This window comes from Jaculus jaculus, chromosome X (assembly GCF_020740685.1).
Source record: "Jaculus jaculus isolate mJacJac1 chromosome X, mJacJac1.mat.Y.cur, whole genome shotgun sequence".
NCBI lineage: Eukaryota > Metazoa > Chordata > Mammalia > Rodentia > Dipodidae > Jaculus > Jaculus jaculus.
In genome coordinates this window covers 55,809,582-55,834,190 of record NC_059125.1, presented here as the reverse complement: position 1 = coordinate 55,834,190, position 24,609 = coordinate 55,809,582, and the positions used below count along the sequence as shown (strand labels likewise).

The window sequence follows — 24,609 nt, the reverse complement described above, 5'->3', positions numbered from 1 at the left end:
ATTAAAGGTGTGTGCCACCACGCCTGCTTACATATACTCTCTTTTTTTCTGTTTGTTTGTTTTCTGTGGTAGGGTCTCACTCTAGCTCAGACTGATCTGGAATTCACTATGTAGTCTCAGGGTGGCCTTGAACTCATGGCAATCCTCCTAACTCTGCCTCCTGAGTGCTGAGATTACAGACGTGTGCCACCATGCCCGGCTGCATATACTGAGAAGAAGCTGGTGCATGATAATTAAACATTAAAACATCTAATGTGGGGCTGGGGAGATAGCTCAGTGGAGAAAGTGCCTGTGTCACCAACCTGAGGGCCCAAATTCAATGCCCAGTACCCATATAAGAAAATGCAGGCCATAGTAGCCAAGGATGGCATTCTTGAAGATAGCACCTAAGTGCACTGCACACACACACACACACACACACACACACACACACACACACCCTAATACATGCACAGATTAAAGAAGCAGTTTTAATTTTTTGTTTATTTTTATTTGTTTGAGAGTGACAAAGAAAGAGGCAGAGAGAGAAAGAAAGAGAATGAGCATGCCAGGAATTCCAGCCACTGCAAACAAACTCCAGACGCGTGTGCCCCTTGTGCATCTGGCTAACGTGGGTCCTGGGGAACAAAGCCTCAAACCAGGGTCCTTTGGCTTCACAGGCAAGCACTTAACCACTAAGCCATCTCTCCAGCCCAAGAAACACTTTTAAATTTTATTTTATTTTATTTATTTATTAGAGAGAGAAAGAGAATGGGGGCATGCCAGGGCTTCTAGCCACTACAAATGAGATCCACACACATGTGCCCTGTGCATCTGGCTTATGTGGGTCCTGAGGAATTGAACCTGGGTCCTTAGGCTTTGCAGACAAATGCCTTAACCACTAAGCAATCTCTCCAGCCTTAATTTTTTTTTTTCTTTATTTGAGAGAGAGAGACAAATAGGCAGAGGGCGAAAGAGAATGAATATGGACATGCCAGGGCTTCTAGCCACTGCAAACGTACTCCAGATGTATGAGCCCCCTTGTGCATCTGGCTTACATGCGTCCTAAGGAATTGAACCTGGGTCCTTTGGCTTTGCAGGCAAGTGCCTTAACCACTAAGCCATCTCTCCAGCCCCTAAAATATATTTTTAAAGACACCTAAAGTGAAAACAATGAAATTTCAGATTGTGTGAATAAAGAGAAACTGTAGAAGACTAAGGTCTTTAAAGACTTGAAGCAGTGTCAGGTTTCTAATCACCTAATGAGTTTGGGCTCCAAATTTCAAAAAGCAACCCATGTTTTTTAAAACTTTTGACATTATAAATTGTTCCTAAGCCGGGCATGGTGGTGCATGCCTTTGATCCCAGCACTTGGGAGGCAGAGGTAGGAGGATCACAGTGAGTTCGAGGCCACCCTGAGACTCCATAGTAAATTCCAGGTCAGCCTGGACTAGAGTGAGACCCTACCTCGAAAAAAAAAAATTGTTCCTAAAGGCTTGTGAGCCTATATTCTGGTCTAACTTACAGATCTTCCACTTTTGAAAGGCAATCCCCAGAATCTTCTAGTAGCTTACCTATTGCTTACCTAATGCCAACAACATAGTCTGACTTATATGAAATAAATGTGAAAGCTGTCAAAATAAAAATGGACTCAATTGGATCAACCCTGACCAAAAGAAAAAGCAAATAAGCCTGGGAGGATTGTTACTGATAGTAACTATCACACACACACCCACAAATAAGTAAATAGGACTGGAGAGATGGCTTAGTGGTTAAAACACTTGCCTGCAAAGCTTAGGTAGGAATATCGCTATGAGTTCAAGGCCAGTCTCACTAGAGTGAGACCCTACCTCAAAAAATCAAAAATAGAAAAAAACAAAAAAAGCAGGGCTGAAGAGATGGCTCAGCAGTTAAGGTGCTAGCCTGTGAAGCCAAAGGACTCAGGTTTGATTCCTCAGGATGTATGTAAACCAGATGCACAAGGTGGCATATATATCTGGAGTTTGTTTGCAGTAGCTGGAGGCCCGGGTATACCCATTCTCTCTCTGTCTCTCTCTCACCCTGTCTATTTCTGTCTCTCTCAGATTAATAAATAAAAATTATATATCTATATATATGTAAATATATATATATGTATGTATGTGTATATATATAAATTTAAAGTACTTCTAAGCAGGGATGGTGCACAACTATAATCCCTGCTACTCAGGAGGCTGAGGGAGGACGATCAAGTTCAAGTCCAGCTTGAACAACAAATTGAGACCTCAGGTAGCCTAGGCTGATCAGCAACTTGCTTTGTAGCTAAGGCTGGCCTTGAACTTCTGATCCTCCTGTTTCCCAATTGCTGAAAATAAAGGTATGTGCCATCAAGCCTTGCCATTTAAAAAAAATAAAGGAAATGAAAAATTATTCCATAAGGGCTTCTGCCTAGGAACTGTGTTCACCCTTGGACTAATGTCTTGTTACTAATCTTCATAAGGGCTAAAGAGATTTCCCAGTGGTTAAAGACACTTGTTTGTAAAACCCAATGGCCTCAGTTTAATTCCCCAGTAACCACATAAAGCCAGATATACTAATCGTCATAGCCAAGGATTATTGTTTTAAAATATCTGATATAATAGCCCTATCTTTTTTCCTTTTCAAATTCTTTTATTAACAACTTCCATGATTATAAAAAATATCCCATGGTGATACCCTCTATCCCTCCACTTTTCCCTTTGAAACTCCATTCTCCATCATATCCCCCCCCTCAATCAGTCTCTCTTTTATTTTGATGTCATGATCTTTTCCTCCTCTTATGATGGTCTTGTGTAGGTAGTGTCAGGCACTGTGAGGTCATGGATATCCAGGCCATTTTGTGTCTGGAGGAGCATGTTGTAAGGAGTCCTACCCTTCCTTTGGCTCTTACATTCTTTCCTCCACCTCTTCCACAATAGACCCTGAGCCTTGGAAGGTGTGATTGAGATATTGCAGTGCTGAGCACTCCTGTCACTTCTTCCCAGCACCATGATGCCTTCTGAGTCATCCCAAGGCCACTGCCATCTGAAAGGAGACGATGCTCTACCAAAAGTGAGAATAGCATTAATATAAGAGTCTGAACATTAAGAGAAGTGCTTACTGTAATATCCCTAATTTTTTAACACACAAAGTGTCTCTTATTAACAATTATACAGGGGGCCTTTCTGTCTAGTGGCAGCCATCAGACGTGAGCTGGCATGGGCGTGTACAAGAACATCCAGTCGGATGTGCTGTGCTTCCTGCTACAGTGCAATACCACCAGCTCTCTCTCTGCACTGCACCAGGTCTTGCGCCCCATGCACCCTGACAAGGCACACAGGCTGGGCTGACAAGGCCAAGCAAGGTTATGTCACCTAGGATTCTCGTGCGCCATGGTGGTCAGAAACGCCCAGTCCCCAAGGGTTCAAATTATGCCAAGCCTGTACACCACCATGTTAACCAGCTGCAGTTTGCCCGAAGTCTTCAGTCTGTCGCTGAGGAGAGAGGTGGACGTCACTGTGGGGCTCTAAGAATCCTGAATTCTTCCTGGGTTGGTGAAGATTCCACATATACATTCTTTGAGGTTATCCTCATTGATCCAGTCCATAAAGCTATCAGAAGAAATCCTGACACCTGAGCTGGGCATGGTGGTACAGGCCTTTCTTTAATCCCAGCACTTGGGAGGCAGAGGTAGGAGGATCACCATGAGTTCAGGGCTATCCTGAGACTACCAAGTGAACTTCAGGTAAGCCTGGGCTACAAGACCCTACTATGAAAAAAAAAAAAAAGAGAGAGAGAGAAAAAGAAATCCTGACACCCAGTGGATCACCAAGCCAGTCCACAAGCACAGGGAGATTCATGGGCTGACTTCTGCAGGCCACAAGAGTCGTGGCCTTGGAAAGGGCCACAAGTTCCACCACACTATTGGTGGTTCTTTCTGTGCAGCTTGGAGAAGGCGCAATACCCTCCAGCCTAACCATCACCCCTAATGGAAGAGATGTTTGTAAAATCCATACCTAATGAACAATTTAGGACAGTTACATCTGTTTAACAGTGTTTGTTATTTATCTGTTAAAACTAGTCTGTAGTTCATTTCCTGAATGCTTTGTGACACTGCCAAAGTACAATAATGTTTGAAGACTATAAGTGATGATGTATCTTGTTTCTAATAAGATAAATTTGTTTTTGCTTATCTTTTTTAACTTTATTTTTATTTATTTATTTGAGAGAGAGAAAGACAGGAGAGAGCGAGAGAGAGAAAGAGAGAGAGAAAGAGGCAGAGAGAAGGAGAGAGAGAATGGGCGCGCCAGGGCCTCCAGCCACTGCAAACGAACTCCAGACGCATGTGCCCCCTTGTGCATCTGGCTTACACGGGTCCTGGAGAGTCAAGCCAGGATCCTTTGGCTTTGCAGGCATCCGCCTTAACCGCTAAGGCATCTCTCCAGCCCCTTTGCATGATCTTATTAGGAAGTTATATGTACAGTGCTTGAGACATGCTGTAAGGTACAGGTATAAAATAAATATTCTGAAAGAGAAGTATTGAAGAAAAATAATCATACAGGGGACTGGAGAGATGGCTTACTGGTTAAGGCACTTGCCTACAAAGCCTAAGGATCCATGTTCAACTCTCCAGATCTCACATAAGCCAGATGCACAAAGGTGAGGCAAGTGCAAGATCACACATGCCCACTAGGTAGCACAATCATCTGAAGTTCGATTGTAGTGGCTGAGGCCCTGGTGTGCCAATTCTCTCTCTCTCTCTCATTCTCTCTAAAACAAAGAAAAGGGGGGTTGGAGAGGTGGCTTAGTGGTTAAGGTGCATGCTTGTGAAGCCTAAGGACCAGGTTCAATTCTCCAGGTCCCACGTAAGCCAGATGCACAAAGTGGCACATGCGTCTAGAATTGAGTTCATTTGCAGTGGCTAGAAGCCCTGGCATGTCCATTCTCTCTCTCTGTAGTAAATAAATACAAATAAAAAAATAAGCCAGGCATGGTGGTGCATGCCTTTAATCCCAGCATTTGGGAGGCAGAGATAGGAGGATTGCCATGAGTTCAGGGCCACAATGAGACTCCATAGTGCATTCCAGGTCAACCCTACCTTGAAAGAAAACCCCATAAAATAATAATACTAAATAAATATTTTGTTGTTGTTGTTTTTCGAGGTAGGGTCTCACTCTAACCCTGGCTGACCTGAAATTCAGTATGGAGTCTCAAGGTGGCCTCAAACTCATGGTGATCCTCCTACCTCTGCCTCTGACTGCTGGGATTAAAGGCATGCGCCATCATGCCTGGCTAAATAAAAATTTTTAAAAGAAAAAAAAAAGAATTATACAGAGAGCTGGAGAGATGGCTTATCAGTTAAGGTGCTGGCATGCAAAATTGAAGGACCAAGGTTCAATTCCCCAGAACCCACATAAGCCAGATGCACAAAATGGCACATGCATCTGGAGTTCATTTGCAGTGGCTAAAGGCCCATTCTCTCTCTCTGCCTGCCTCTAAATAAATATTTTTAGAATAATTATATAGGATAAAAGCTTCAAATAAAATGATGCCTTATTTTTATTTGTTATTATTTTTTTGTGGTTTTTCAAGATAGGGTTTCACTCTAGCTCAGGCTGACCTGGAATTCACTCCGTAGCCTCAGGGTGGCCTCGAACTCATGGCAATCCTTCTATACTCTATAGCCCAGGCAGGCCTTGAACTTATGGTGATCCTCGTGCGTTAGCCTCCTGAGAACTAAGATTAAACATGCACCACCATGCCTGGCTATTTATCTGTTGTTTTTAATTTAGGTTTACAAATACATGAAATGAACATGTTGAATTGAATTAATGAATAGATAGATAATGAGTCTCATGAAAATTTGTAGGCCTAGCTTCGTGATTCTTTCACTTGTTCAATTCCAGGCCTTCACCTCTCTACTTTAACCACTTGTCCAGGTCATTTCTTACTTTTGCCATTCTACGGAATGACTCTCTACCCTCTCAGGGATTTACACACCACACCAACTTCTGTCCCTCTGACCATTTCATCTGAGTCTCAAGTATCCTTTTATCCACCATTTCTTTTATCTTAAGTCCTGTTGTTTTATAGGCCTTTCCATTTTCTTTTAGATTAGCAGCTGACTAGTTTTCTTCTGGTTAGTGTAATCCCTCTTCCATTCCTTTTCTCCCTTTACCCATTCTATGAGCACCTTCAACCCATTTGCCCCTGGACATGCTACCATTTCAATTCCTTTACTTCTCAGCACAAGTACTGGAATGAGAAGGCCTAGGTTTGAATTGGGCTCCATTCTTTACTAGCTTAATGGACGCTGGACAAGTTACTTAACCGCTTTGTCTCAGTTTCCTCTTCCATAAAATAGGTATAATCAAAGAGGTTACCCTGTAGGATTACTAGGAATAAATGAATTAACAACTGTGTTTTTGTTTTTTTTTTAAAGAGGAGGCTGAGTGTGGTGGCACATGCCTTTAATCCCAGTACTTGGGAGGCAGAGGTTGGAGGATCACTGAGAGTTTGAGACCACCCTGAAACTACATAGTTAGTTAATTCCAGGTCAGTCTGAACCAGAGTGAGACCCTACCTCAAAAAACAACAACAAAGAAAGGATTTACCACCTCAAGAGGCAGAGGTAGGAGGATCAGGATGAGTTCAAGGCCACCCTGAGACTACATAGTTTATTTCATGTCAACCTGGGCTAAAGTGAGACTCTGCCTCTAAAAACAAATAATAGTAGTAATAATAACTGGTCTCTTTCATAATCCTAATTGTTTTATACAATGCAGGCATTACTCTGAGGAGATGTTCTTTATACTTTGCCAGGCTTCCAGAGGTGTTCACAGTATAAAAAATACTAAGAAATGTTGCTCTGAAGAAAAAACAGACCCTGGTACACCAATTCTCTCTCTTCCCCCCCATAAATGAAATGAGATTAAAAATAAATAAATAAAAGGATAACAGGGGCTGGAGAGATGGCTTAGCAGTGAAGGCATTTGCCTGCAAAACCAAAGGACCTGGGTTCTACTCCCCAGGACCCACATAAGCCAGATGCACAAGGGGGTACATGCATCTGGAAATCATTTGCAGTGCATGGAAGCTTTGACATGCCCATTCTCTCTCTCTCTACCTGCCTATTTCTGTATCTCTTTCTCTCTCAAATAAATAGATAAAAATAAAATATTTTAAAAAGAGTAACAGTAGCTAATATCACATAATTCTTTCTTCAGGCCAAGAACTATTTGAAGTTTTTGTTGGTGGTGGTTTTTCAAGGTAGGGTCTCACTCTAGCCCAAGCTGACATGAAATTCACTATGTAGTCTCAGGGTAGTATCATTCCTGGCAATGAAAGAGCGATTATATTAAAATTCATTTACTAACATAACCAAAAAAAAATCACATCTGTAAAGTAATAATGCACTTCTTTTTAACTTTTTTATTAATTTTATTTCATTTATTTGCATGTGTGTATGTACTCACCCATGTGTGCACATGCACACCAGGATCTGTTGCTGATGCAGATAAATGCCCATTTGGCTTTACAGGGTGGCTGGGATCTGACCACTCCAGGTGGCTGACAGGATTTGCAAGCAAGTGCTTTTAATTGCTGAGCCATTTCCCCGGCCCCTTAATGTGTGTTCTTCTTTATTAGCACATTAAATACCAAGCTTGTGCCGGGCGTGGTGGCACACGCCTTTAATCCCAGCACTTGGGAGGCAGAGGTACGAGGATCACTGTGAGTTCGAGGCTACCCTGAGACACCATAGTGAATTCCAGGTCAGCCTGGGCTAGACTGAGAGCCTACCTCGAAAAAGCAAAAAAAAAAAAAAAAAAACAAGCTTGAGCTGGGGTGTTGCTCAGTGGTAGAGTGCTTATCTGTCATACATAAAGGTCCTGCATTCCATAATTCCTAGCATTAAAACTGCTCTATCAAGCTGGGCGTGGTGGCACACACCTTTAATTTCAGCACTTTGGAGGCAGAGATAGGAGAATTGCCCTGAGTTTGAGGCCATCCTAAGACTACATAGTGAATTCTAGGTTAGCCTGGGCTAGAGTGAGACCCTACCTCGAAAAAATAAAAATTAGAGTTGAAGCCAGGTGTGGGAGTTTAATCCCAGCACTTGAGAGGCAGAAGTAGGAAGATTGCCATGAGTTTGAGACCACGCTGAGACTACATAGTGAATTCCAGGTCTAAGCCTGGGCTAAAGTGAGACACTACCTCAAGAAAGAAAGAAAGAAAGAAAGAGAGAGAGAGAGAGAGAGAGAGAGAGAGAGAGAGAGAGAGGGAGAGAAAGAAAGAGAGAGAGAGAGAGAAGGAAGGGAGGGAGGGAGGGAGGGAGGGAGGGAGGGAGGGAGGGAGGAAAGAAAAGAAAGAAAGGGAAAGAGAAAGAAAGAAAGAGAAAGAGAGAAAGAAAGAAGAAAGAAAGAAAAAAAAAAGAAAAGAGAGAGTTGAGACTCTCTGGACTGGTGAAGGGTGTGGCGTGTTTGGGGTCCGTGTGCTCTAGAAAGCAGCTTGAACCAAGGACAACCAAAATCTGTCAACAAGACAAAAATAGATAGCTGACTCCTTGGCAGGAGATGAACCACTCCTAGCACAGCAGCGAGGGCCCAGGTCAAATCACAGAGGAATTGGTGAGATAGGGAAGAGAGCTGCTTCCATGATTAGCCTGGCAACCTACGCCAGAGTGATGGAGACAGACACTGAGGATACTCAAAATGCACCAAAGCAGAAATTCAGAAGCTTCTGAGAACTCAACACTAAAGTAGCCTTAAAGCACATTCACCAAGGTTCAGGGAATTTTTTTTTAAATTATTTATTTATTAGAGAGCGACAGACACAGAGAGAAAGACAGATAGAGGGAGAGAGAGAGAATGGGTGCGCCAGGGCTTCCAGCCTCTGCAAACGAACTCCAGACACGTGCGCCCCCTTGTGCATCTGGCTAATGTGGGACCTGGGGAACCGAGCCTCGAACCGGAGTCCTTAGGCTTCACAGGCAAGCGCTTAACTGCTAAGCCATCTCTCCAGCCCAGGGAATTTTATGGAAGAGGGACCAGAAAGAATGTAAGAGCCACGGGGTGGGAGGGAATTTCCAGAAGCATTGCCACCCCTACAATGACTGACTGCTGCTCTCACGACTCATAACTCACAATGCCATGGTGACTACCAGCAGTCCCACTAAGGAGGACCCTCCATAGAATGGGGCCAAGGAGAAAGGAAGTGATGATATCAACACATGATGTGTCCATATAAAATTCCTACTTAAACCAGGCATGGTGGCGCATGCCTTTAATCCCAGTACTCGGAAGGCAGAGGTAGGAACATCACTGAAAGTTCAAGGCCACCCTGAGACTACCGAGTAAATTCTAGGTTCCAGGTCAGCCTGGGCTAGAGTGAGACCCTGCCTCGAAAAAAAAAAAAAAAAGTTAAACTAATGAAAATTTACTAATATTCAACTTTGGGTCCTCTAGTATATAGATCATATCCTTCTCCAAGCCTCCAGACAGACAGGAGGCTTCACAAGAGAATAATGATTATCATGAGTCAATTGCTTTTACATTAGGTAGTCATCTTTTGAGATTTCAATTCGAGCTCCGTGGGGATTGTGGTAGATTGAATGTATGTCCCTCATAGACTCAGGTGCTTTATTAAGCTTTTAAAAATATATTTTTTATTTATTTGAAGGGGGGAGACAGAGAGAGAGAACATACACTTCAAGGCCTCCAGCCACAGCAAACGAACTCCAAATGTATGCATCTTGTGCATCTGTCTAACGTGGGTCCTGGGGAATTGAACCGGGGTCCTTTGGCCTTGCAGGCAAATGCCTTAACTACTAAGCCATCTTCTCCAGTCCTTACTAAGCTTGCTATTTTGATTTCTACCAGTAAGGCTAGAAGAGAAATCGCTTGGGGTAGATCCTGGGGTCCAGCCCTAAGGTGTGTTTGGGGAGCAGATCTGACTTCCTGCTCAAAGGTACGCAGAGCAGTCTGAGCTTTGGCTGGGTCCTTGCTGTTTGCTGGATATTTTGGTTTCTTGCTCTCTCGGCTTGGATTTATGAAAGGGAGATAGCTTTTTCAGCCATCTGTGGACCCTCCCCTGGATCTATAAGCTTCAAATAAATCCTTTCCTCTCATAAAGTATGTCGGGTTTGGATGTTCATCCCAGCAACCTGAAGCTGTCTACAACAGGGACCCACTCCCTCCTATATGAGGGGTGACCATCACCCTGATTTTCCTTATCCCAGGCAACAGACTTTCTAGAATATAAGGAAACCTGGCCCCTAATAGGATGATAGCATCATTGAGCTAGTCCTGTGTTAAAAGAAAATAAATAGACTGAGTTCTTCTATGTTCAACTTTTTCTTTTTATTTTATTTTATTTATTTGAGAGAGAGAGAAAGAAAGAAAGCAAGCAAGCAAGAAAGAGAATGGGTGTGTCAGGGCCTCCAGCCACTGCAAATGAACTCCAGATTTGTGTGCCCCCTTGTGCATCTGGCTTATGTGGGTTCTGGGGACTTGAACCTGGGTCCTTTGGCTTTGCATGTAAACACTTTAACCACTAAGCCATTTCTCCAGGCCCTCTTTTTCTGTCTGTGAAACCATTAATTCAAAGCCATAGGTTAGACCCCCCAGGCTTCTCAATTTCCTGGAGGATAGAGACAAAATAAGGCTTTAAGTTCCAGGGCTTCACAAGACAAGTATTTGAGATTGGTTTTGTAAGAAAGACTGGTATTAAGTGGAGAGGAGATGAGGTCTATTATCTCCTGCCTATTCCCTAGAACTGCCAAGCAATTTAGGAAATTCTTTTTTAAAGTATTTTTATTGACAACTTCCATGATTGTAAACAATACCCCATGGTAATTCCCTCCCTCCCCCCACTTTCTCCTTTGAAACTCCATTCTCCATCATATCCCCTCCCCCTCTCAATCAGCTCTAATTTGTTGTCATGATCTTTTCCTCCTACTGTGATGGTCTTGTGTAGGTAGTGTCAGGCACTGTGAGGTCATGGGTATCCAGGCCATATTGTGTCTCGGGGGAGCACGTTGTAAGGAGTCCTACCATTCCTTTGGCTCTTACATTCTTTTTGCCACCTCTTCTGCAATGTACCCTGAACCTTGGAAGGTGTGATAGAGATATTGCAGTGCTGAGCACTCCTCTGTCACTTCTTCTCAACACCGTGATGCCTTCTGAGTCATCCCAAGGTCACTGCCATCTGAAAAGGGAAGGGTCTGTAACCAAAAGTGAGAATAGCATTAATATATGGGTATGAACATTAAGAGAAGTGCTTACTGGGCAGTTTGGTGGGCATAGTATATACATTTAGCCAGACAGCAGCAGACATTATACCCCTAAGGCTCATGATTACCCCTGTTGTAGGCTTTCAGTATCAGGGATATTTCCCTCCCATGGAGCGGGCCTCCAGTCAAATTAGAGGGCAGTTGAAATTCCCCCATAACAGACATGCACCCATTGGCTCATTTGGTCTGGCTGGCCAAATATAAGGCTTGCAGTGTTCACTTTTGAGTATCTGCACTGGTGATTTCTCTCTCTCCCATTGAACTGCATGCAGCATGGCTTTTCCCAGCTTTCTGTTAGCTGGTCTACATGGAGGAGGTTTGCAGCTCAGTTCCAGCAGGATTTCTCAGTGATCTTCTTTAAAAAAAAGTTATATATATCTGAGAGAAAAAAAGAGGTAGAGGGCAGAGAGAGAGAATGGGCACACCAGGGCCTCCAGCCATTGCAAACAAACTCCAGATTTAAGCACCACCTTGTGTACCTGGCTTTACATGGGTACTGGGGAATATGAACCTGGGTTCTTCAGCTTTGCAGTCAGTCAAGCACCTTAACTGCTAAACCATCTCTCCAGCCCCAATTTAGGAAATTCTTGAGACTCATAAGGTTCTGCCAGTTGTGGTGGAACAGTCAGGAAACAATTGTTCAAGAAGTGGGAGGCAGGGCTGGAGAGATGGCTTAGCGGTTAAGCACTTGCCAGTGAAGCCTAAGGATCCCGGTTCGAGGCTCGGTTCCCCAGGTCCCACGTTAGCCAGATGCACAAACGCGTCTGGTGTTCGTTTGCAGTGGCTGGAGGCCCTGATGTGCCCATTCTCTCCCTCTCTCTCTCTCTCTCTCTCTCTCTCTCTCTCTCTTTCTCTCTCTCTCTCTCTCTCTCTGCCTCTTTCTCTGCCTGTCACTTTCAAATAAATAAATAAACATAAAAAAAGTGGAGGCAAGAAAAATCAAGAGTTCCAGGACAGCCTGCCTTAGGCACTGACAACAATGGCCCATTTCTGAGGTTACCAAATTAACTCTGGAGAATAATCTGATTGTGTGCACACTCATGATGTGTTAGGCCTGTTATTCTCCAAGGGAGATTTCTGGCTAACTGATAATTGTCCCCTGAGATAACAGATTGCACTCTTAGAAATTCCTTTAAGATTAGATATGTACTCCCTGAAGTAGTAATGCTCAGCTAGCAAAAATGGTGGTTATCATCAGGACACTAGAACTAAACAAAAGTCAGAATATACACATACAGAGACAGAGAAATAGAGAATGGGTCAGCAGGGCTGTGATGTGTGCACCACTTTGTGTATCTGGCTTTATGTGGACACTAGGGAATCAAATCCAGGCTGTTAGGCTGTGCAAGCAAGCACCTCCATGCACCACCATGCCCAACCAGTGTTTATATTTTTGTTGGAAAAAAAAAAAACAAAAACAAGGCGCCGGGCATGGTGGCGCACACCTTTAATCCCAGCACTCGGTAGGCAGAGGTAGGAGGATCGCCGTGAGTTCAAGGCCACCCTGAGACTACAGAGTGAATTCCAGGTCAGCCTGGACCAGAGTGAGACCCTACCTCAAAAAACCAAAAAAATAAATAAATAACCAAGGCTATATACCAGGTGCACACCTTCCATCTCAGCACTAGGGAGGCAGAGGTAGAAGGAGTGCCATGAGTTCGAGGTCACCCTGAGACTACATAGTGAATTCCAGGTCAGCCTGAGCCAGAGTGAGACCCTACCTCAAAAAACCAAAATAAATAAATAAATAAAAGGGCTTTTAACATGTTTTGCCTATATTTTCAATTGTTAAGTAAGTCTTTTATTTTGTAGATATGGCTTACCATGTCACAAGAGAAGTTAGATATTATGGGTTTATTTTTCTTTTTCTTTTTGTTTGTTTTTAAGGCAAGATTTCACTAGCTCAGGCTGACCTGGAACTCCCTTTGTAGTTGCAGGCTGCCCTTGAACTCATACCAACCTCTGCCTTCCAAGTGCTGAGATTAAAGGCATGCACCACCACACCTGGCTTGATGTTAAGATTTTAAAATTATTTATTTATTTGAGAGCGACAGACACAGAGAGAAAGACAGATAGAGGGAGAGAGAGAGAATGGGTGCGCCAGGCTTCCAGCCTCTGCAAACAAACTCCAGACGCGTGCGCCCCCTTGTGCATCTGGCTAACGTGGGTCCTGGGGAACCGAGCCTCGAACCGGGGTCCTTAGGCTTCACAGGCAAGCGCTTAACCGCTAAGCCATCTCTCCAGCCCAATGTTAAGATTTTATACAATCCTTTAACTAGATCTACTTTGTTAAAGGCAGAAGGTATAGATATTCTCTATAGTCCCATTTTTCTTCTGGATCTTCAACAACCAGACTTAGCAGCCCAAACCAATGAGAACATCAAGGCTAAAAGAGCATACCCCAGGTCAGAGAAGCCCAGGAGATGACGGGACACTTACAGAGTCCTGCAGCCGTTAGTTCACACTCAGATGGTCCTGTGACAAGTTAACTCCATCTCCCCAGGTTCCTTCATTGCCCTCCAAGGCCTGAAAGTCTACAAAAATAGAAACCCTAAAGATCCATGCTCCCTTCCCCTTGAGTTTTGCTCTTTCTTCTTTTTTAAATCTGTTTATTTTTATTTACTTATTTTGACAGTGACAGACAGAGAGAGAAAGAGGCAGAGAGAGAGAAAGAATGGGTGCTCCAGGGCTTCCAGCCACTGCAAACAAACTCCAGACAGGTGCGCCCCCTTGTGCATCTGGCTTATGTGGGTCCTGGGGAATCGAGCCTCTAACTGGGGTCCTTAGGCTTTACAAGCAAGTGCTTAACCACTAAGCCATCTCTCCAGCCCATAAGAAGTTTCTTGACGAATACATGCTCCAGGTCATGAAACATCTTCATTATAGAATCATTCACGTGAGCACTGTTAAAGAACTGTGCAGAGGGCTGGAGAGATGGCTTAGCGGTTAAGCGCTTGCCTGTGAAGCCTAAGGACCCCGGTTCGAGGCTCGGTTCCCCAGGTCCCACGTTAGCCAGATGCACAAGGGGGCGCACGCGTCTGGAGTTCGTTTGCAGAGGCTGGAGACCCTGGCGCGCCCATTCTCTCCCTCTCCCTCTATCTGTCTTTCTCTCTGTGTCTGTCGCTCTCAAATAAATAAATAAAAGAAACTTCTTATCTGCGTGAACCGAATTTCCTACAAGTGGATAGAGCCCTGGAGGAGTCTGCCTCCCGAGTGCTGGGATTAAAGGTGTGCAGCACCTTGCTCAGCCTCAACCTGAGTCTTGAGGTGGGCTTCTCAGCCTCCCCCTTACGTCCATGGGTAAGGGCTATGTCTTCCTTCCTTCCCTCAAGCTCCACTTCTCTTAAAGTTTTCCGTCCCTAAAGCGCTAAACTATAATAAAATCTTTCTGAACCTTATCCTATGACCTGTGGATTTCATTCTTTGAATTCATAAGACAAGTATACAGAAGTACCACAGAATTATCAATGTGTTGATATATCATATTGGTGCATTGACAAGGAATCCCAGCATTCCTGTATTACCTGTGTCTTTTTGTTTTGTTTTAATATTTATTTGAGAAGGAGAGAGAGAGAATGGGCATGCCAGGAACTCTAGCCACTGCAAATGCTCCAGACACATGTGCCACCATGTGTATCTGGTTTACGTGGATTCTGGGTAGTTGAACCTAGGCCCTTAGGCTTCACAGGCAAGGACCTTAATGGCTAAGCCATCTTTCTATCCCTTTGTTTGGATTTTTTTTTTTTTTGAGGAAGGGTCTCACTCTAGCCCAGGCTGACCTGTAATTCATTATGTACTCATCTCAGGATCGCCTCGAATTTATGGCAATTCTCCTACCTCTGCCTCCCAAGTGCTGGGATTAAAGGCATGTGCCACCATACCTAGCCATATTATTTTTTCTGCTATTGAGTGAGCTGAGTCTTCCCTGTTGTTTCATATCCTCCTTATTCCTGTCTTTTTCCTAACAGGAGCTATGGCCTAATCCTGTTGCAAGTGTGAAGTCTATAGCATGAAAATTATTAATAAAGAGCCCAGAAAATAGAGCCAGACCCCATTACAAGTTTGGCTCAGGAATCCCAAAGTTCTAGTCTTGGAATGCCATAACCTAATTGCAAAAAGCTGTAGCCTGGCACCCAACCTTTTGACTGGGACCGCTTTTATTTGCGTGACCTTGATCTGCATGGGTAGAGATTTGCACAACTGGAAATTATGTTCACAGTGGCTTGTGCTAACCTTCTAGAAATGCACCCTGCCCAATTAGAATTGTATTCCTTCACATGGTGCAAATTACATGCAGGAAAAAGGCACACAAAGAAACTCACCCCAACTAGTACTTCTCCAAATGGAGCCCGCCCCCTCACGCAGCCCACTTTCCGATGTTGTAGGCTGTACTCTAGGTACTGTGCAGCTTGCCACTCTCTTACAGTGCATTCAGTAAACTTTTTTTTTTTCTATTCTGGTCTAAAGGGTGAATTCATTAACCACCTGCCAATCTCTGCTGCAGTTGGCACATATCAGCATTCAATAGGCACCTCTGGAGGGGTTCCAAGTTCTTGTGTTTTGGAACAAGAAAGGAGACAGCGTTAGTAGCTCAAGCACACCCTAGGGATGGGTATTTTAATATTATGAGAACCCATCGGTCACCTTCAGACCCTCTGGAGTGCCTCTGGGTCTGGACCAGTAGCAATATTTAGTTGTTTTCTGGGGGAGGGAATTGTTTCCAGCCTTCTTTTTTGCCAGCTTGTTCTGTACGTATACTAATTTTGCAGCCTTTAAAAGGCTCTTCAGATCTTTCCTTCCACCCCTGTTTCCTGCCTCAAGATGCTTCAGGGAACATGAAACCGAATGATGTTTCATTTAAAGAGAGAGAGTGAGACTGGGTACATCAGGGCATCTTGCTGCTGCAAACAAATTCCAGAGTTTCAGATGCATGTGCCACTTCATAAGTATCACTTCACACAGGTATTTGGGAATCAAACTCAGACTAGCAGACTTTGCAAGCAAGCACCTTAATCACTAAGTCATCTCTCCAGCCCTTGTTTTTTTTTTTCTGAGGTACAGTCTCACTCTAGCCCAGGCTGACCTGGAATTCACTATATAGTCATAGGCTGACCTCGAACTCACAAATATTAAATGTATGTACCACCATGCCCAGCTAATGTGGTTCTTTTATTATTATTATTATTATTATTATTTTTTTTTTTTTTTTGGTTTTTCAAGGTAAGGTCTCTTTCTAGCCCAAGCTGACCTGGAATTCACTATGTAGTCTCAGGGTGGCCTTGATCTCATGGCAATCCTCCTACCTCTGCCTCCCAAGTGCTGGGATTAAAGGTGTGTGCCACCATTGCCCAGCCAATGTGGCTCTTTAAAAAAAAAATTAGGGCTGGAGAGATGGCTTAGTGGTTAAGGTGCTTGCCTGTGAAGCCTAAGAACGCATGTTTGAATCTCCAGGTCCCATGTAGCCAGATACAAAGTGATGCAAGCGTGCAATGTCACACATGCACACAAAGGGACACACACGTCTGGAGTTCATTCACAGTGGTTGAAAGGCCCTGGTGTGCTCGTTCTCTCTCTGTCTCTTTCTCAAAAATAAAGTAATAAGGCCTGGAGGGATTGCTTAGTGGTTAAGGCTAAGCCATCTCTCCAGCCCCTGAATGTGTCTCTTTTAATTGGCTTACTGAGCATCAGTGCTTGAGCCTGGTTTGGGGGAGTTGTTAAGGCTCAGTCTCTGGTAACAGCACTGCTACCCTGGCTCTAGCCTGGTGCTTCTAATGAACTAGGATCTCAAGACCTAGCCATACTAGTTAACATACATGGTTCTCATGTGAATGCACTGACTGAGAGCAATCATGTAAAATGGACATTACAAGTGAAGAAAGTGGGCACTGAAAAGTTAAGCCACTTTCCAAGGTCACCTAACTAGTTAGGAACAAAGAGACTTCATACTCAGGCACCTGACCTCAGAGTTTATACTCTTATGCCCACGAGCTACATTGTCCCGTGTAAGAGACCAGATAAGGTAGACCCAATAAAAGGTCAAGATTAGGGTGTGCTGGAAGGAAGCCAGCCCGTCTTTGTGGGAGGAGGGGCGGGGTTAGCCAAGCCGCCCTCCCCCCGCTTTGGAGCAGCTGGTCAACCCCTAACTATACCTGGACGGGTGCTAATTGGAGGAGTATTGACTTAAGTTGTGCAGAAAGAAGCCTAAGGCAAGGCCGTTTTTCTTAGTTAATGATATTCTTGTATATGGCAACATGGCCATGCAGAAGAAAAAGTACAACAAATCCCCTTAGAGAATGTCACCATTGATCCCATCAAAGGTGAAGGAGAATTAAGGAATGGGTGGCCTATCAAGACACCCACTAAATCGTTTGCAGTGTATGCTACCACCGCCACCGAGAAGTTAGAATGGGTGACTCACATAAATAAATGTGTCACTGATTTATTCTCCAAAAGTGGAAAGACACCCAGTAATGAACATGCTGCTGTCTGGGTTCCTGACTCTGAAGCCACTGTATATATGCGCTGTCAGAAAGCAAACTTTACACCTGTTAATCATTGTCACCATTGCTGAAAATGTGGTTTTGTTGTTTGTGGGCCCTGCTCTGAAAGGAGATTTCTTCTTGTCCTTCAGTCTTCTAAGCCTGTACGGATTTGTGACTTCTGCTATGACCTGCTTTCCATCCAGGACATGGCCACGTGCCAGCCCACTAGATCAGACTCTTACAGTCAGTCGCTGAAGTCTCCTTTAAACCCTTTTTTATATAAAAATCAGCAGATATTTATATTTTATTTATTTATTTATTTGAGAGACAGAAAAAGGCAAGAGAGAGAGAGAGAGAGAATGAGCACGCCAGGGCCTCCAGCCACTGTGAACGAACTCCAAGATGCATGCGCCTGCTTGTGCATCTGGCTTATGTGGGTCCTGGGATCCTGCGGCTTTGCAGGCAAACTCCTTAACCACTAAGCCATCTCTCCAGCCCTGAAGTCTCCTTTAAATGATGTATCTGATGATGATGATGATGATGACAGCAGCAACTAAGAACATGTTTTGAAATATTTAATTGGGCTGACTATCTGAGAAATCAGCTGTGGGGGAAATGTCAAATTTCCGCAAATTTGCCCGAGAAACTTTGAGCCTATGTGCCTCTGTCTCTAATAGAAAGTAAGCTCCCTGCCTTCTGCTCCTTCCTAGGCCCCTACAGGAATACATTGTTGTTGTTGGGATAAAGTTTTGGTTTCTTGCTTATTTCTAGATTATTTTCTGGAAAACTGGGGAGAGATGTTTATTTAACAGATCTTGTACAATTTTTTTTTCCTGTTACATGGAAAAAATATAAGCACAGAATAATGGGAACAAGAGTATAATGTAACTAGTTAATAATGTTAGCATATTTCTGCCCTTCTGTGTAATGGTTAAGACACCAGTGACAATATGGTTTGGAACTACCAAGTGGTGCCTTATGGTAATAACACTGTTATATGAAACAAGCGCAGACCTTCTCAGTTTTTGAATGAGTTAAAGAAGACACCGGTGCCGGACGTGGTGGCGTACGCCTTTAATCCCAGCACTCGGGAGGCAGAGGTAGGAGGATTGCCGTGAGTTCGAGGCCACCCTGAGACTCCATAGTGAATTCCAGGTCAGCCTGGGCTAGAGTGAGACCCTACCTTGAAAAACAAAAACAAACAAACAAAAAAAAAAAAAAGAAGACACCGGTGGTCTTGGTGATGATAAAATGAATGTTTATGAATGAGTGTAATTCAAAGAACTAAATTTAGATGTCTCTCCATTCTATATGGATACATACTTTTCTTAAAATAGTTCTGGTTAGCCAGGCATGGTGGCACATACCTTTAATCCCAGCACTTGGGAGGCAGAGGTAGGAGGATTGTTGTGAGTTCAATGCCACCCTGAAACTACACAGTGAATTCCAGGTCAGCCTGGGCCAGAGCGAGACCCTGCCTCGGAAAAAAAAAAAAAAAAAGCTCTGGTTATATTTTTGCATCTTACAGGCACTAGATAACAATGGTCACATATATGTTTAAATTAATAGGTTGCCATTTTGAAGAGTTTGGTTTGCTATTTATCACTAGTTTAAAAATGGCATATTGCATTAGATTTTACTTTCAGTAAGACATTTTTTAGATGCAGATTCATCTGCTTTCACATTATTTTAGAATGAAAATGTCTTATAAAACCTTTGGAAATAAACAGTCTTTATAAAAAAATATCCCACAGTGGAGCAAATATCTCCCAAAACTTGAAGATTTGGAAAAAGAAATATGTGTGTAAGAATGGTCAAGGCAGGGCTGGAGAGATGGCTTAGCGGTTAAGCACTTGCCTGTGAAGCCTAAGGACCCCGGTTCAAGGCTCGATTCCCCAGGACCCACATTAGCCAGATGCACAAGGGAGAGCACATGTCTGGAGTTCATCTGCAGTAGCTGGAAGCCCTGGTGCACCCATTCTCTCTCTCTCTCTCTCTCTCTCTCTCTCTCTCTCTCTCTCTCTCTCTCTTCCTCCCTCCCTCCCTCCCTCCCTCCCTCTCTCTCTCTCTGCCTTTCTCTCTGTGTCTGTTGCTCTCAATTAAATAAATAAAAAATGAACAACAACAACAAAAAAGAATGGTCAAGGCAGAGCCAGGCGTGGTGGTGCATGACTTCAAGCCCAGCACTGGGGAGGCAGAGATAGGAGGATCGAGGTTCACTGTGAGTTGGAGGCCACCCTGAGACTACATGGTGAATTCCAGGTTAGCCTGGGCTAGAGCAAGACCCTACCTCAAAAAAAAAAAAAAAAAAAAAAAGAATGGTCAAGGCAGGCCACTTGTAAGTTTCACTAGCTTGCATATCTGTGGAAGTATTGTCTATTGCATTGTGAAATGACCTTGAATTTATACGAGTTATATTTTGTAAAGTTTTGTAAAGCCGCAAACAATTTCTATTTTTGTAAACCAATTATATGCTTAATCTCTTTTTTTAAAATTTTTTATTTTTTTATTTATTTATTTGAGAGTGACAGACACAGAGAGAAAGACAGATAGAGGGAGAGAGAGAGAGAGAGAATGGGCGCGCCAGGGCTTCCAGCCTCTGCAAACGAACTCCAGACGCGTGCGCCCCCTTGTGCATCTGGCTAACGTGGGACCTGGGGAACCGAGCCTCGAACCGGGGTCCTTAGGCTTCACAGGCAAGCGCTTAACCGCTAAGCCATCTCTCCAGCCCATGCTTAATCTCTTATCTCTTTCTGAAATCATTTTAGAATCCATGGAAATAGAGTAGCCATTGATATTTCTAAATTGTGAAGATTAAGTGGGCCTAGTCTAGATTGTTTTTGAGAAGTGGTTGTTTTTCCTCTGATGTTGGGGACAGGCATGAGTTTGACGGTATGTTTACCACATACACCCGGATGGGCTTGTACTGTCTCGCCACTTACTTGTATGCTACAGGAACTAAATCATCTGTCTACAAGTTTTAAGTTAAAAATACTCTTTAAATCTAGATAACATTCTCTATACCCTAAGAGGTTTGTTCATGATGTGTGGACTGAGGATTTAAGTAGCTGAGATATTTATGTCTCCCTGAAGGGAATGTGAGAGAAAAGCACAAGAGAACTAGGGTTTGGAGTTTTGTTTCATTCTGTTGTTTTGTTTGATGTTTTATATCAGGTGGATTTTTTTTTTTTTTTTTGCTTATAAGCAATCGATACATATAGTCAGTCAACATAGCTAAAAGGACCATAAAATGAGAGAAATACTAATGGAAACTTGCTGGTACATAGGATCCTAGTAAATTCAGGAGCCAAGAAAAATGTTCTCACAGAACACTGCTTTGTCAACCTCTCTTGACTGGTTTTACAATAAAAACTATTTTGTAACTAAAAAAAAAAATGGTCAAGATTAGACTTCATTTCCTGAGTGTTGCTGTCAGATCATTGTTTCTTTCACACTACTTCAGTCTTGCCAGTGGTCCTGTGAGGGTGGAATCGCTAGCTGAGGAAACCCAAACAAAAAGAAGTTAGGTATTGTTAAGAAAATAGTCATCAGCATGGAAGATGGGATGGAAGGAATGGAAGGGCTGGAGAATCGAACCTAGGTCCTTAGTTTTGCAAGCAAGTGCCTTTGAGAAATCTCTCCAGCCCTTTTTTAATTAAATTTAATTTTCTATTATTTATTTATTTGACAGAGACAGAGAAAGAGAATGGGGGTGTTAGGGACTCCAGCTGCTGCAAACAAACTCCAGATGTATGCGTCACCTTGTGCATCTGGCTTATGTGGGTCCTGGGGAATTGAACCTGGGTCCTTTGGCTTTGCAGGCAAGCAACTTAACTGCTAAGCTATCTCTCCAGCCCTTTTTAATTTTTTTATTTGCACATGTGTTTGTATGTGTTCATGCATGCACATATGCATATGCATGCCAGGGTCTCTTGCTGCAAAAAAATGTCTGTCTTGCTTTAAGTGAGTGGCTGGGAAATTGAACCTGAGCGAGCAGGCTTTGCAAAGAAGTGCTTTTAACCACTGAGCAATCTCCCTACTGAAACATTTTCGTTTTCTTTTTCTTTTTAGTTTTTCGAGGTGGGGTCTTGCTGTGGCCCAGGCAGACTTGGAATTCATTATGTAGTCTCACGGTGGCCTTGAACCTATGGTGATCCTCCTATCTCTGCCTCCAGAATGCTGAGATTAAAGGTGTGCGCGGCCATACCCAGCAACATTTTCTTTAGCGGTATAGTCACTGGCAAATTGCCCATGCTCCTATAAATAACCCCTCTTGCATGCTTCTAAAAACAAACTTAATGGAACTCATTGGGTCACCCAAAATAAAAAGACATGAAAGGAGAAGGAGAACTAGTTGATTTTTATAGATAGATAGATAGATAGATAGGTAGATAGATAGATAGATAGATTTTTTATTTTTTATTTTTTTTAATTTTTATTAACATTTTCCATGATTATAAAAAAAATCCCATGGTAATACCCTCCCTCCCCCCCCACACTTTCCCCTTTGAAATTCCATTCTCCATCATATTACCTCCCCATCTCAATCATTGTATTTAAATATATACAATACCAACCTATTAAGTACTCTCCTCCCTTCATTTCTCTTCCCTTTATGTCTCCTTTTTAACTTACTGGCCTCTGCTACTAAGTATTTTCCTTTTCACACAGAAGCCCAATCATCTGTTGCTAGGATCCACATATGAGGGAGAACATGTGGCGCTTGGCTTTCTGGGCCTGGGTTACCTCACTTAGTATAATCCTTTCTAGATCCATCCATTTTATTGCAAATTTCATAACTTCATTTTTCTTTACCGCTGAGTAGAACTCCATTGTATAAATGTGCCACATCTTCATTATCCACTCATCAGTTGAGGGACATCTAGGCTGGTTCCATTTCCCAGCTATTATAAATTGAGCAGCAATAAGCATGGTTGAGCATGTACTTCTAAGGAAATGAGATGAGTCCTTTGGATATATGCCTAGGAGCGCTATAGCTGGGTCATATGGTAGATCAATCTCTAGCTGTTTTAGGAACCTCCACACTGTTTTCCACAATGGCTAGACCAGATTGCATTACCACCAACAGTATAGAAGGGTTCTACTTTTTCCACATCCCTGCCAACATTTATGGTCATTTGTTTTCATAATTGTGGCCAAACTGACAGGAGTGAGATGGAATCTCAATGTAGTTTTAATCTGCATTTCCCTGATGACTTGTGACGTAGAACATTTTTTAGATGCTTATATGCCATTCATATTTCTTTCTTTGAGAATGCTCTATTTAGCTCCATAGCCCATTTTTTGATTGGCTTGTTTGATTTGTTATTATTTAACTTTTTGAGTTCTTTGTATATCCTAGATATTAATCCTCTATCAGATATATAGTTGGCGAAGATTTTTTTTCCCATTCTGTAGGTTGCCTCTTTGCTTTTTTCACTGTGTCCTTTGCAGTGCAAAATCTCTGTAATTTCATGAGGTCCCAGTGATTAATCTGTGGTTTTATTGCCCGAGCAATTGGGGTTGTATTCAGAAAGTCTTTGCCAAGACCAATATGTTGAAGGGTTTCCCCTACTTTTCCTCTAGCAGTTTCAGAGTTTCAAGTCTGATGTTAAGGTCTTTAATCCATTTGGACTTAATTCTTGTGTATGGGGAGAGAGAAGAATCTATTTTCATTCTTCTGCAGATATATATCCAGTTTTCCCAACACCATTTGCTGAAGTGGCTGTCTTTTCTCCATTGAGTATTTTTGGCATTTTTATCGAATATCAGGTAGCTATAGCTACCTGGGCTTACATCTGGGTCCTCTATTCTGTTCCACTGATCTACATGTCTGTTTTTGTGCCAGTACCATGCTGTTTTTGTTACTATGGCTCTGTAGTATAGGTTAAAATCAGGTATGGTGATACTACCAGCCTTATTTTTGTTGCTCAGTATTATTTTAGATATTCGAGGTTTTTTGTGAATCCAAATGAATTTTTGGATTGTTTTTTCTATTTCCATGAAAAAATGCCTTTGGAATTTTGATGGGGATTGCATTAAATGTGTAGATTGCTTTTGGTAAGATTGCCATTTTCACAATATTGATTCTTCCAATCCAGGAACAAGGGATGTTTCTCCACTTTCTAGTGTCTTCTGTAAAAGTTCTCATTGTAGAGATACTTTACTTCCTTGGTTAGGTTTATTCCAAGGTACTTTATTTATTTATTTATTTATTTATTTGATGCAATTGTGAATGGGAGTGATTCTCTGATTTCATCCTCTGTGTGTTTGTTGTTAGCATATATGAAGGTTACTGATTTCTGTGTATTTATTTTGTATCCTGCTACCTGGCTGTAGGTTTTGATCAGCTATAACAGTTTGCTAGTAGAGTCTTTAGGGTCCTTTATGTATAGCATCATGTCATCTGCAAATAATGATAACTTGATTTCTTCCTTTCCAATTTGTATCCCTTTTATGTGTGTCTCTTGCCTTATTGCTATGGCTAAGACTTCCAAAACTATATTAAATAAAAGTGGGGACAGTGGACACCCTTGTCTTGTTCCTGATTTTAGTGGAAAAGCTTCCAGTTTTTCCCCATTTAGTAATATGTTGGCTGTAGACTTGTCATAAATAGGTTTTATTATATTGAGATATGTTCCTTCTATTCCCAGTCTCTGTAGGACTTTTATCATGAAGGGATGTTGGATTTTGTCAAATGCTTTCTCTGCGTCTAATGAGATAATCATGTGATTGTTGTCCTTCCACCCATTTATATAATGTATTAGATTTATAGATTTGCATATATTGAACCATCCCTGCATCTCTGGGATAAAGCCTACTTGGTCAGGGTGAATGATCTTTTTGATATATTCTTGTATC

At 42.6% G+C, this 24,609-nt stretch overlaps 2 pseudogenes; both read left to right on the top strand.

Annotated features, from left to right (window-relative positions):
- The first annotated feature begins 3,194 nt into the window (after positions 1 to 3,194).
- LOC101606438 lies at positions 3,195 to 4,027 on the top strand (annotated as a pseudogene).
- A 10,535-nt stretch (positions 4,028 to 14,562) lies between these two features.
- LOC101606737 lies at positions 14,563 to 18,305 on the top strand (annotated as a pseudogene).
- The last annotated feature ends 6,304 nt before the right edge of the window (positions 18,306 to 24,609 follow it).